General features: G+C 36.7%; 1 pseudogene across 1 annotated transcript; it reads right to left on the reverse strand.

Annotated features, from left to right (window-relative positions):
* Window positions 1–5,436: 5,436 nt before the first annotated feature.
* On the reverse strand, window positions 5,437–8,521 carry LOC149260421 (putative nucleoredoxin 1; annotated as a pseudogene). Its single transcript, XR_016258293.1, has 4 exons — window positions 8,262–8,521; window positions 7,686–8,169; window positions 6,971–7,426; window positions 5,437–6,117 (listed from the first exon to the last, which is right to left on the reverse strand). The product of XR_016258293.1 is annotated as a putative nucleoredoxin 1 (transcript).
* Window positions 8,522–9,065: the final 544 nt, after the last annotated feature.

The following is a 9,065-nucleotide window of genomic DNA, read 5'->3' on the forward strand; positions in this document are numbered from 1 at the left end:
AAAAGACTCCTATCAGTATGACACAAAAACAAGCATGGTGCACACCCCGCCGATATGGCACAAGAGGGATGTCAAAGCAAAACACATGCATGACGACAATAAGAGTATCCCAGCAACATACAACAAGGGATCTCAAAGCATAACATGAAGAGTTATGACAGCAAGTACATCATATAGAAAATTCTGCATAACATGAAGCAAGGAATCATGACAACATGTAATAAAGAAGATCCTGCATCAATATCAATCAAGGATCCATGCAGCGTAATGTAAAAGAAGAAGTACATGGACAATAACCATATACCTCACACCACGGGAAGAAGTGGATATCTCACTGCTGAAGCTGCTCAGACCATCGATCTCAAGGCATCGATGAAAGAAGATGGTTGCTCGCACAAGAATGTGGACATCTGAATCAGACTGTCAAAGTGTTGAAACTTGCTTAAACATCGATTTCACAACATTGATTGCAAGAAGAAGAATCGATCACAGAGAATAATCAATCAAAAGAAGCAGAATCGATCATGAAGAGAAGAATTGATCATAAAAAAAAAAACAAAAAAACTGCTCTAGACTCTCGGCTCTGTAGATCGATGGCTATCTGGCTCTGTAGCACTCTGGCTTATGTCACTACAGCTCTGCGATCTGCCTGAAGTTCAAGCTCTGTGGCTCTACGCATCTCAAGCGCAGCTCTGGCTTCCATGCTTCTTTGTAGCTCTGCGGCTCTATGGATTTGAAGCGCTGCTCTGGCTTCATGCTTCTCTACGTACTCAGGCTCTCAGGCTTCTCTCCACGCAGTCTCTCCACGTAGTCTTTCGGGCTCTCTGTTATACTGCCCTCGCCCTCTGTTACATAGCCTTTCGCCGCTCTCGGCTCTCTGCATCCATGCTCTCGACACTCTAGCATAGGGTTTCACGCTCTCGGGCACTCTCTGGCATGCAGGCTCTCTCTCCCTTCTCCAGCCTCAGCTCTCTGTCACCCATCATGTTTTATAACACGTTTGGGGACAATGCTGCTTCAAAATCGGAGATCTGTTGCTGAAGAATAGAAGTCGTTTGTATAGAACAATCGACGGGCGCAACAACCTTTAAAAAATAGCCTTTTATCGTTTTAAAAGAATAATACTAGAACCCGAAAAACATTGGAAAACATTGAAAAATCCGAAAGTTCAGATTTCAAATTTTATAAAATCGGACCTATAAATTGATCGAGTCTACGCTATATCACCAGTTGGGATTGCAGATCGCCGATCGCCGATCGAATCATGGTCGTTGATCGGTTTCCAATTCGATGGCTGAGATCGCATCGCATATCGCAATCGTTACAGCCCGGGGTCCTGGTCCTCAGCATTTGGGTTTCGCCGACACTGATCGCCGATCGTTTCGATCGCCGATATTGGTAATCGCTCCATCGCTGGCTCTAAAGTCCCGTCATCGCCGATTGCCTGCCCCTAATCCAGATTAATCGAAGATCGTTGATCGGGGGTTCCAAAGACCCGCCTTAAGTCCACCCTTGGCACGACTCCTGATGCAATTTGCCTTACAAAGGCTTAAAACCCATTTTTATGAGAAAAACCTCTTTTTTTCAAAGGAACCAAGGCAACTCTTTTCGCAATAACTTCATCATCCGGCCTCGGATTGACAAACCGCTCGCACCTCTGCGATCAGGAAGATGACATCTACGCTCTGATCCTAGTTCGACATCATTCTGAACACTTTTATTTTCGAGTGTTTCCATGCCATGGTGTCTGAAGATCCACCTGGATCAATTCTTGTATATGTAATTGTTGTGATCAATAGAATACAATGTGTAATTTGAGTTGTGTGAACAATCTTTGTGCTTCTCAATTTTTCTAACATACAATGCAGCTTATTTAAGATGAAAGAATACTTAAGATGTTTTATGTAGTTGCATGAGAAACATTTTTGGAGTGAGAGAATTTTTAATATCAATAGATGGTTTTGACTTCCGAATTTCTCTTGTAGAACTTGGTATTAACTAAGTTTCGATTATCGACTATGTTTCGAACGTTGCAAGACATTTTTTATGTCCACTCAGTTGTACCAACCAACTCAACGACGACAAAATTTGACTAATTAAAATATATACAATGAAATGAAATGATATTTTAATGCTCAGAGAGTAAAAATAGACTATGGGATCACCAATTCCATGTTTTTTCACCTTTTGCAATTCAATCATTTTCTTATTCAAATCGATAATGAGCTAGCCCAACCTTCTAACAATCTTCTCGCTGAAAGACAATGCCAAGGAACCGATGCTAAACATATTCACATAACTTTCTCTGATATCTTTGAATGCATCACATTCCAAAATTAAATGTTTTTCCAAATCCACTGCCCCAGAGATGCAAAATGTACACACTCGTTCTTCCCAAGCTTCTTTAGGCCTTTTCCACTGCCTTGTTTCACACCAAAGTTTATGCGAATTGGTTCTTAATTGAGCAATAAGAACTTTTTCCCTCCACAAAATGCTAGCTCTAATGTACTCTTTTTGTTGGAGATCACACGTAGGTTTGAATTCCTCAATGTATTACTTGTTCTTTCTACCCAACTCTTTTCCCCATACCCGTTTACAAAACTTCTCCATAACAAAATTCTTTAGCTCCTTGCTATTTGTGGGACAGGTAGATATTCCATTTTTGCATCCATGTGTAGTTTTATCTCATCCATGTTTTCTTTCTTCACTCATGCCTTCATTGAAGATAAGATTAGGCCATCTACCTACTCTCATTTGCTCAATTTGTTTTAGATATCTTATGAGCCACACCATAGCAATTTCTTCGATGGTAGTTGCTCATGTTTCACTCAACATTATCTCATAAGATACCAAACTTTTTATTTTGGACTTTCTCAATTTGTTTCCATTTTGAGACTGGGGTGTTGTTAGCCCACAATTCACACCCATATAGCATCTGGACAAACTAGGAGTCCAAAAAGCACTTTAATCATTTTCCAATCCCATAACTCTGCCTCTCTACGTCTGTTTTGAAGAGCATATAATGTTTCCACCCTCCTAAAATTCTTTTTTTTTGGTGGTCATTCCCAAGGTACATGTACTCATTTACTTCTTCAAGAATGTTGTCTTCAAAGAAGAACGTATGCTAACTCTGCTTCTTTTTATTATAGAAAATTATTATTTTGGTCTTGTGACTACATAAATCGCCTAACCATATACATATGCGTTAGCAAAGTAGAAATTTCAAATCTGAATCACCCATCAAATTTGATGGTTTAGACAACTCTAGCACTAGTTCTAGTCATTTTAACAAAAAACGTTAATGGTTATGAAAATTTTTTGACTGTATTTAATGAGAAAATCACCACAATTTGTTCATCAAATTCCATGAGTGTGGGCCAGATATTAACAGCCCTCTCATAAATCTTTTTAAAATATTGTGGTGGTGACATGCTATTTTTTTATCGTGAGCCAACAGTTTCCAATAGTTGGATACCCAACGGTGCAATCAAGATAAGTGTTTCCACGTAAGCTGGATATAAGTTTGCACTTTGTACGCTTGTGCGAAGTGTTAATTCATCAACATCTCAATATTAAATTGGGTGGTGTACTGTTTGAACACGCCTCTCGGTGGTACGGCTATAAATCATATGTTTTTTCGAAGATTCCCTAGCACAAATTTTCTAGCAGCACGTTAATTAATGATGTGACGAGACAAACCCTGGAACCTTAAATTGTGGAGGATATTTCACCCAGGCCAGGTTGGGTTGGCAATGGCCAGTTGGCAACTCCCTTTGAATTGTGTTTAACAGTGACAGGTAACGATCCCGATAAGGATGCTGACTCAACTTTGATCTACCATTTCAGTACGGAAATTCTTATTTTCACTTTTATAGCATTTTAAATGTTTTTTTGATAAGCGAAGGAAATAGCGCTCGTTCTTTGAGTAACAGCACGTCAAGAAATGAATGGAGCGTGAAAAAAGAGAGCAAGCGCATATCATGTCAGAGACTATTTATAATACTACAGAAATGGAAATAAGAATTGCCATCTCAACTCAATGATACTTTTGAACTTTACTTTTACTTTTACTTTTGCTTTTGGTTTGTAGCCCTACAAAAAAAATACATTCCAAAAATATTTATGATGTTCACATTGTGAATTATTTATAATAACAATGTCCTTTTTTTTTTGGCCTGTGTTCTAGGTATGAACAGAGCTTTATCCACAAATATTTTCGATGAATTTTTAATTTTTGCTGAGTCATTTGTTTGAATTTTCAAACTTTGCGGTGTCATTGGTTTGAAATTTGTTTTGTCGGTAAACACATAAATTTATCCGTATGCATATGCATCATCAGCATGGTCAAGGTTAGTATAATTATTTCAATTGTTTGATTCATTGGTAAGGCCGCAGTCTAACTGGCAATTATGTTTTTTTGTTTTAAATTCAGGGAATTTTGTCATATTTTGAAAAAATTTGGTAGAGATTTTTGTAAATCTAAATAAAATCAATCAAATTTTATAATTTTAAATACTTTGCAGGTTTTTGATGGTGTTGAGTCTATTTTCACAGTCAAAAACATTATTTAAATACTGTATCTACAAAAAATTTGAATTTTTTTATCCAAATTCCAACCACTTTTGATTTTCAAAACAATCCTCCACGACTCCATTAATAAACACCTAAATACCAAAAAAAACCACTGTAAACAACTTGTTTTGGGAGGCACGTTTAAAGCCTACTGTAAACAACTCGTTTTGGGAGGCACATTTTTTTCGTGTGCTCACAGAATTTGAATCTGGGGAATATTTAATAGCATATTCTAATTTGTAAAACCCTGAATTTCTCAGGTTCTTTTCAAAGTTCTAAATTTATTTATATATATATATATATATATAAATAATTGTGCAGTAATAAAAATTAAAATGAAATTTTATAAACAAAAAATTTTGAAAGGATTAAATTGACTTATATTTAATAATTAACTATTTTTAATTATTTTTTTATAATATTAATATTTTTAATTTAAATAATTATGGAATATTTTAAAATGAAATTTTATAAAAAAAAATTGAAAGGATTAAATCGACTTATATTTAATTTTTAATTATTTTTTATATTATTAACATTTTTAATTTAAATAATTATGAAATATTTTAGTTCTCATTTACGTTAAATCCTCAGCTGGAGATTTGAACAGATATTTTATTATATTTATAGAGATTAGATATTTGATTATTATCTTGTTTATTTGGATGTTATTTTTATAATAAAACAAAAAATATTTATATTGAATATGGTTTTTATTACCTACGCTAAGTGGTGGCAATGTAATTGCGTTTGTATTTTTCTGCATATAGCTTATTTGCAGAAAATATATCTTTACAGAGTTCAGTTATCTATGGGTCTATCCAACAAGGCGTTTTCAAACACAAAATCAAAGACCTCGAAGCATATCATATTTAATGAGCTACCTTTATCATCATCAGGCTTCAGCCTTGTAACAAACATCTGTGTCTTGACCCTTGTCCCTGGTTCAGATCCTTCAAAGCACAAGCCAGATGAATATTGTAGTCATAATTTTTACAATAATAAGACCATGGCAGTGCCATCTTGCCTCTCTGTCAATACAAGAGGGTGTTCATGTTGGCTGTAAGGCTTACCTCCTAATGCGATTTCTCACCCAGCTCTTCCATTACTTGTCCAGCGTTTCCAGTTTAGCATCAGTGAAGGGTTAAGCCCTGGCTCCTCCAGCGTTTTCAGATGAGCATCAGTGAAGGGAAAAGCCTTGGCTCCAAATCTAGACACTGCACTTTTGGCATTTTCCGTCACAGTTTTTCCATCTGGACCCACCACAATCAACGATGGTATATGTGTAACACAGAAAAGCTCAGAGAGATCCTTATCAATTTTATCTCCAAATGGAAGAGCCAACCATGGCATGCTTTTGTAGTAATCTTCAAAAGCCTTTTGATCATTGTCACTAGAGATGAAAACAATCTCAAACGCTTCTCCTCTTTCCTTGAGTTCGTTGTATACCTTTACAAGCTTTGGAGTAAAACTTTGGCAAGGTGGGCACCAATGGGCAGAGAAATACAAACCAATTGTCTTCCCCACAAGCTCAGCGACCGGGACCTGTTACAAGAATCAAAACATATAAATTATCAGCATCACCCAGGAGAGTACCGAGTTTTGACCATATTCCATGTCAAGTTGTGATTCAGTTGCCATGTCAAGTTGTGATTTAGTTGTTGATAACAAGAATTCACCATGAAAACAACCCAAATTCATACCCTGAGAGATGTAAAACCTCACTGGATAAGTATTTCATACTTCCATGAACAAATTCACACTCTTCACTGCTTAACACTGCCCCCCTGTTCACTCTAGTTCCACAGCACACAAGAGCAAAATTACTAACTTATGTGTATATCTACGGCTTACATCCCTAGGAGCATATCATACTTTTAACCAGATTCAAACAATTAATTTGTAAACTGCAAATCCCAAATTGTGTCTATGAAGATTTGTTATATTGTTAGTCTACATCTGAGTACTTCTGGATATGATAATCAACCAGTCTTATATCTGATACTCTGTGAATGAGAATCTATGTTTCTGTAGCACGAATATTATAAGTAAGCTCTTTTTTTTGGTTGGAAAACAGGGGAACTGTAGCCACATTAACCTGGGATAGCACAGGATTAAACAAATAAGACCAATTGGCATTGCTGCTCCACCTGATAAGCTTCTAGGATATCAAAAATCACAACGAACTTCCACCTCCACCTCGCCCTGTCCGCTTATCAGCGTTATCACGATTTACAAGCCCAAACTAATATGGGGGAGCCCAATGAGGCACCCTGTCTGACCACTTGTCTATATAACCCCCCGTGTGTTATGAAGGAAAATAACTTATTTGTATGATGTGATTCAAGAATCATGTCATAAGAACAGTGAAGGTAGTGAGCAGATCTCAGTAACTCACCCGGGCACCTCCATGCTTAATCACAAAGTTGTGCTCATCAGAAACCAACTGTGACTCCAGGGTTTGTGCTTCTCGTTTGACACTATCCTCCACTTCAAGCTCATCCAGCCGCTCTTCTGTAAATGGGTAAGCTCTGATTCCATATTCTAGTATAAGGGAGGGCCACAAATCAGTTTGTATTGTTTTCCCATCTGGACTTAAAATAATCAAAGTTGGAATATCCTTCACTCGGAAGTAGCAAGACAAGTTCTTTTCAGCGTTGTCCCCAAATGGCAAAGCCAGCCATGGCAGGTTTGCTCTTTCTCCTCTTGGTCATTCGAGAAAAACAAAATCTCACAGGCCTCCCTTTCTTCAAAAACTCATTATATATCCCCACAAGCTCTGGAGGGAAGTTTCCATAGTAGTGGGCTGAGAAATACAGACCCACAGTTTTTCCCACAAACTCAGGTACAGGAACTTAATGGCAAAAACCCAAATTGACAATGAGACCATCATCAAATAAAATCTGTGCATCTATTTTTCCTAAACCCTTAAAGCATCCAATCGTTTTATGAAACCCAATCGCCCAATTAAACTTGATGCATACATAATCTATTCTCTAGGTTTTCAAGCTCCATTGCCCAATTAAATACATGCATTCATTCTTACATTCTCATAAAGAACCCAAAACCAGATTTGCTCGCAAAGAAAAACACAAGCGAAGAAGGGAAAACACCGACCTTTCTTCCTCCATGGCCAAGGACAAAATCTCGTTCATCAGACACCAGAAGGGACTCTACAGTCTGTGCAGCCCTTAAGGCCTCATCTTTGGCCCTCAGCTCATCAAGTCTCTCTGCAGTGAATGGATATCCTTCAACACCATATTCTTCAATAATCTTCACACCTTCTGTCGTTATAACTCTGCCCTCTTTGTCCAGAACAACAAGGGACGGAATGCCATCTACCTGAAAGGCCTGATGAAGCTTCATCCTTGTATTTTTATCTGAGAATGGCAGGGCAAGCCATGGCATGGTGTAGTGGTATTTCTTGAATGACTTCTGATTACGATCTCCAGAAATGAAGACAATCTCGAAGTCCCCCTTCTCTGATAATTTTTTATAGATTTCCGACAAAACAGGGGTGAAAGACCTGCATGGAGGACTCTGATGGGCAGAAAAGAACAGCCCCACATGCTTCCCTTCCAGTTCTTCAACTTTCACCTGTAAATCACATTGGACTCAATACAAGAATGCAATTTTAGAGCAAAATTAATGATATCACAACTGTATATATAAAAGTATAGCAATCATACCTTGTGTCCATTATTTCTGATCAAGAAATCACGTTTCTTGTTGAAAAGCAAAGAGCTCAAACTCTCGCGGGTTTCACCCACATAGGTAGATGCTTTTTCTTGCTCAGCCATAGTGAACTGAATCTCTAGCTCCGTTCAACTCTATTCTTAGCCGTTCTTGCACAGAAACAGAATATAAGATTAGTCCAGATTAGTCATTTCAGATCGCAATAAATATTTAATCAACTTTTTGTCTTCAAATCCGGGTAGGGCTAACTTCCCGGGTAGGGCTAACTTTGACGGCACCTCTAATTATCCAGTTTTAATATGTCAGTTTATTTGAGCGTGGTTTGATTAAGTGACGTTTGGTGGGAATTCGATAGAAACAATTTTTTGTATGGCAGTTTATTTCACTTGTTTTAATTACATGATTTTCTTAGTGGGAATCAAGTGACGATTTCTGTTGAATTTTGGGTGAGACGGTAATGTTTTCTAATTTAAATTGTATTTTTGAATTAATTTAGTGAATTTGTAGATATTTAAAAAAAAATTTGGGTCTCATGGTATAGTCCAATGGTAAAATGAAAAGGTTTGGTCAACTTTAGTTTTTTCCTGATTTTTCTTGACAAGATATTTAAATTTTGTAAATTTAATAAAAGAACTTGTTTAGTAAATTTGGAATAAAATAAATTTAAAAATTTACTAAACAAATATATATATATATATATTTATATATTTATTTCAATTTAATAAAATTTAAAAATATTATAATATTAACCAAAAATCCAAGTGACCAAATTTAAACAAATCACCTTATTAAACTAA

The sequence above is a fragment of the Pinus tabuliformis genome, chromosome 6 (genome assembly GCF_031772625.1).
Source record: "Pinus tabuliformis cultivar Carrire ecotype Pingquan chromosome 6, CPIR1, whole genome shotgun sequence".
Taxonomy (NCBI): Eukaryota; Viridiplantae; Streptophyta; class Pinopsida; order Pinales; family Pinaceae; genus Pinus; species Pinus tabuliformis.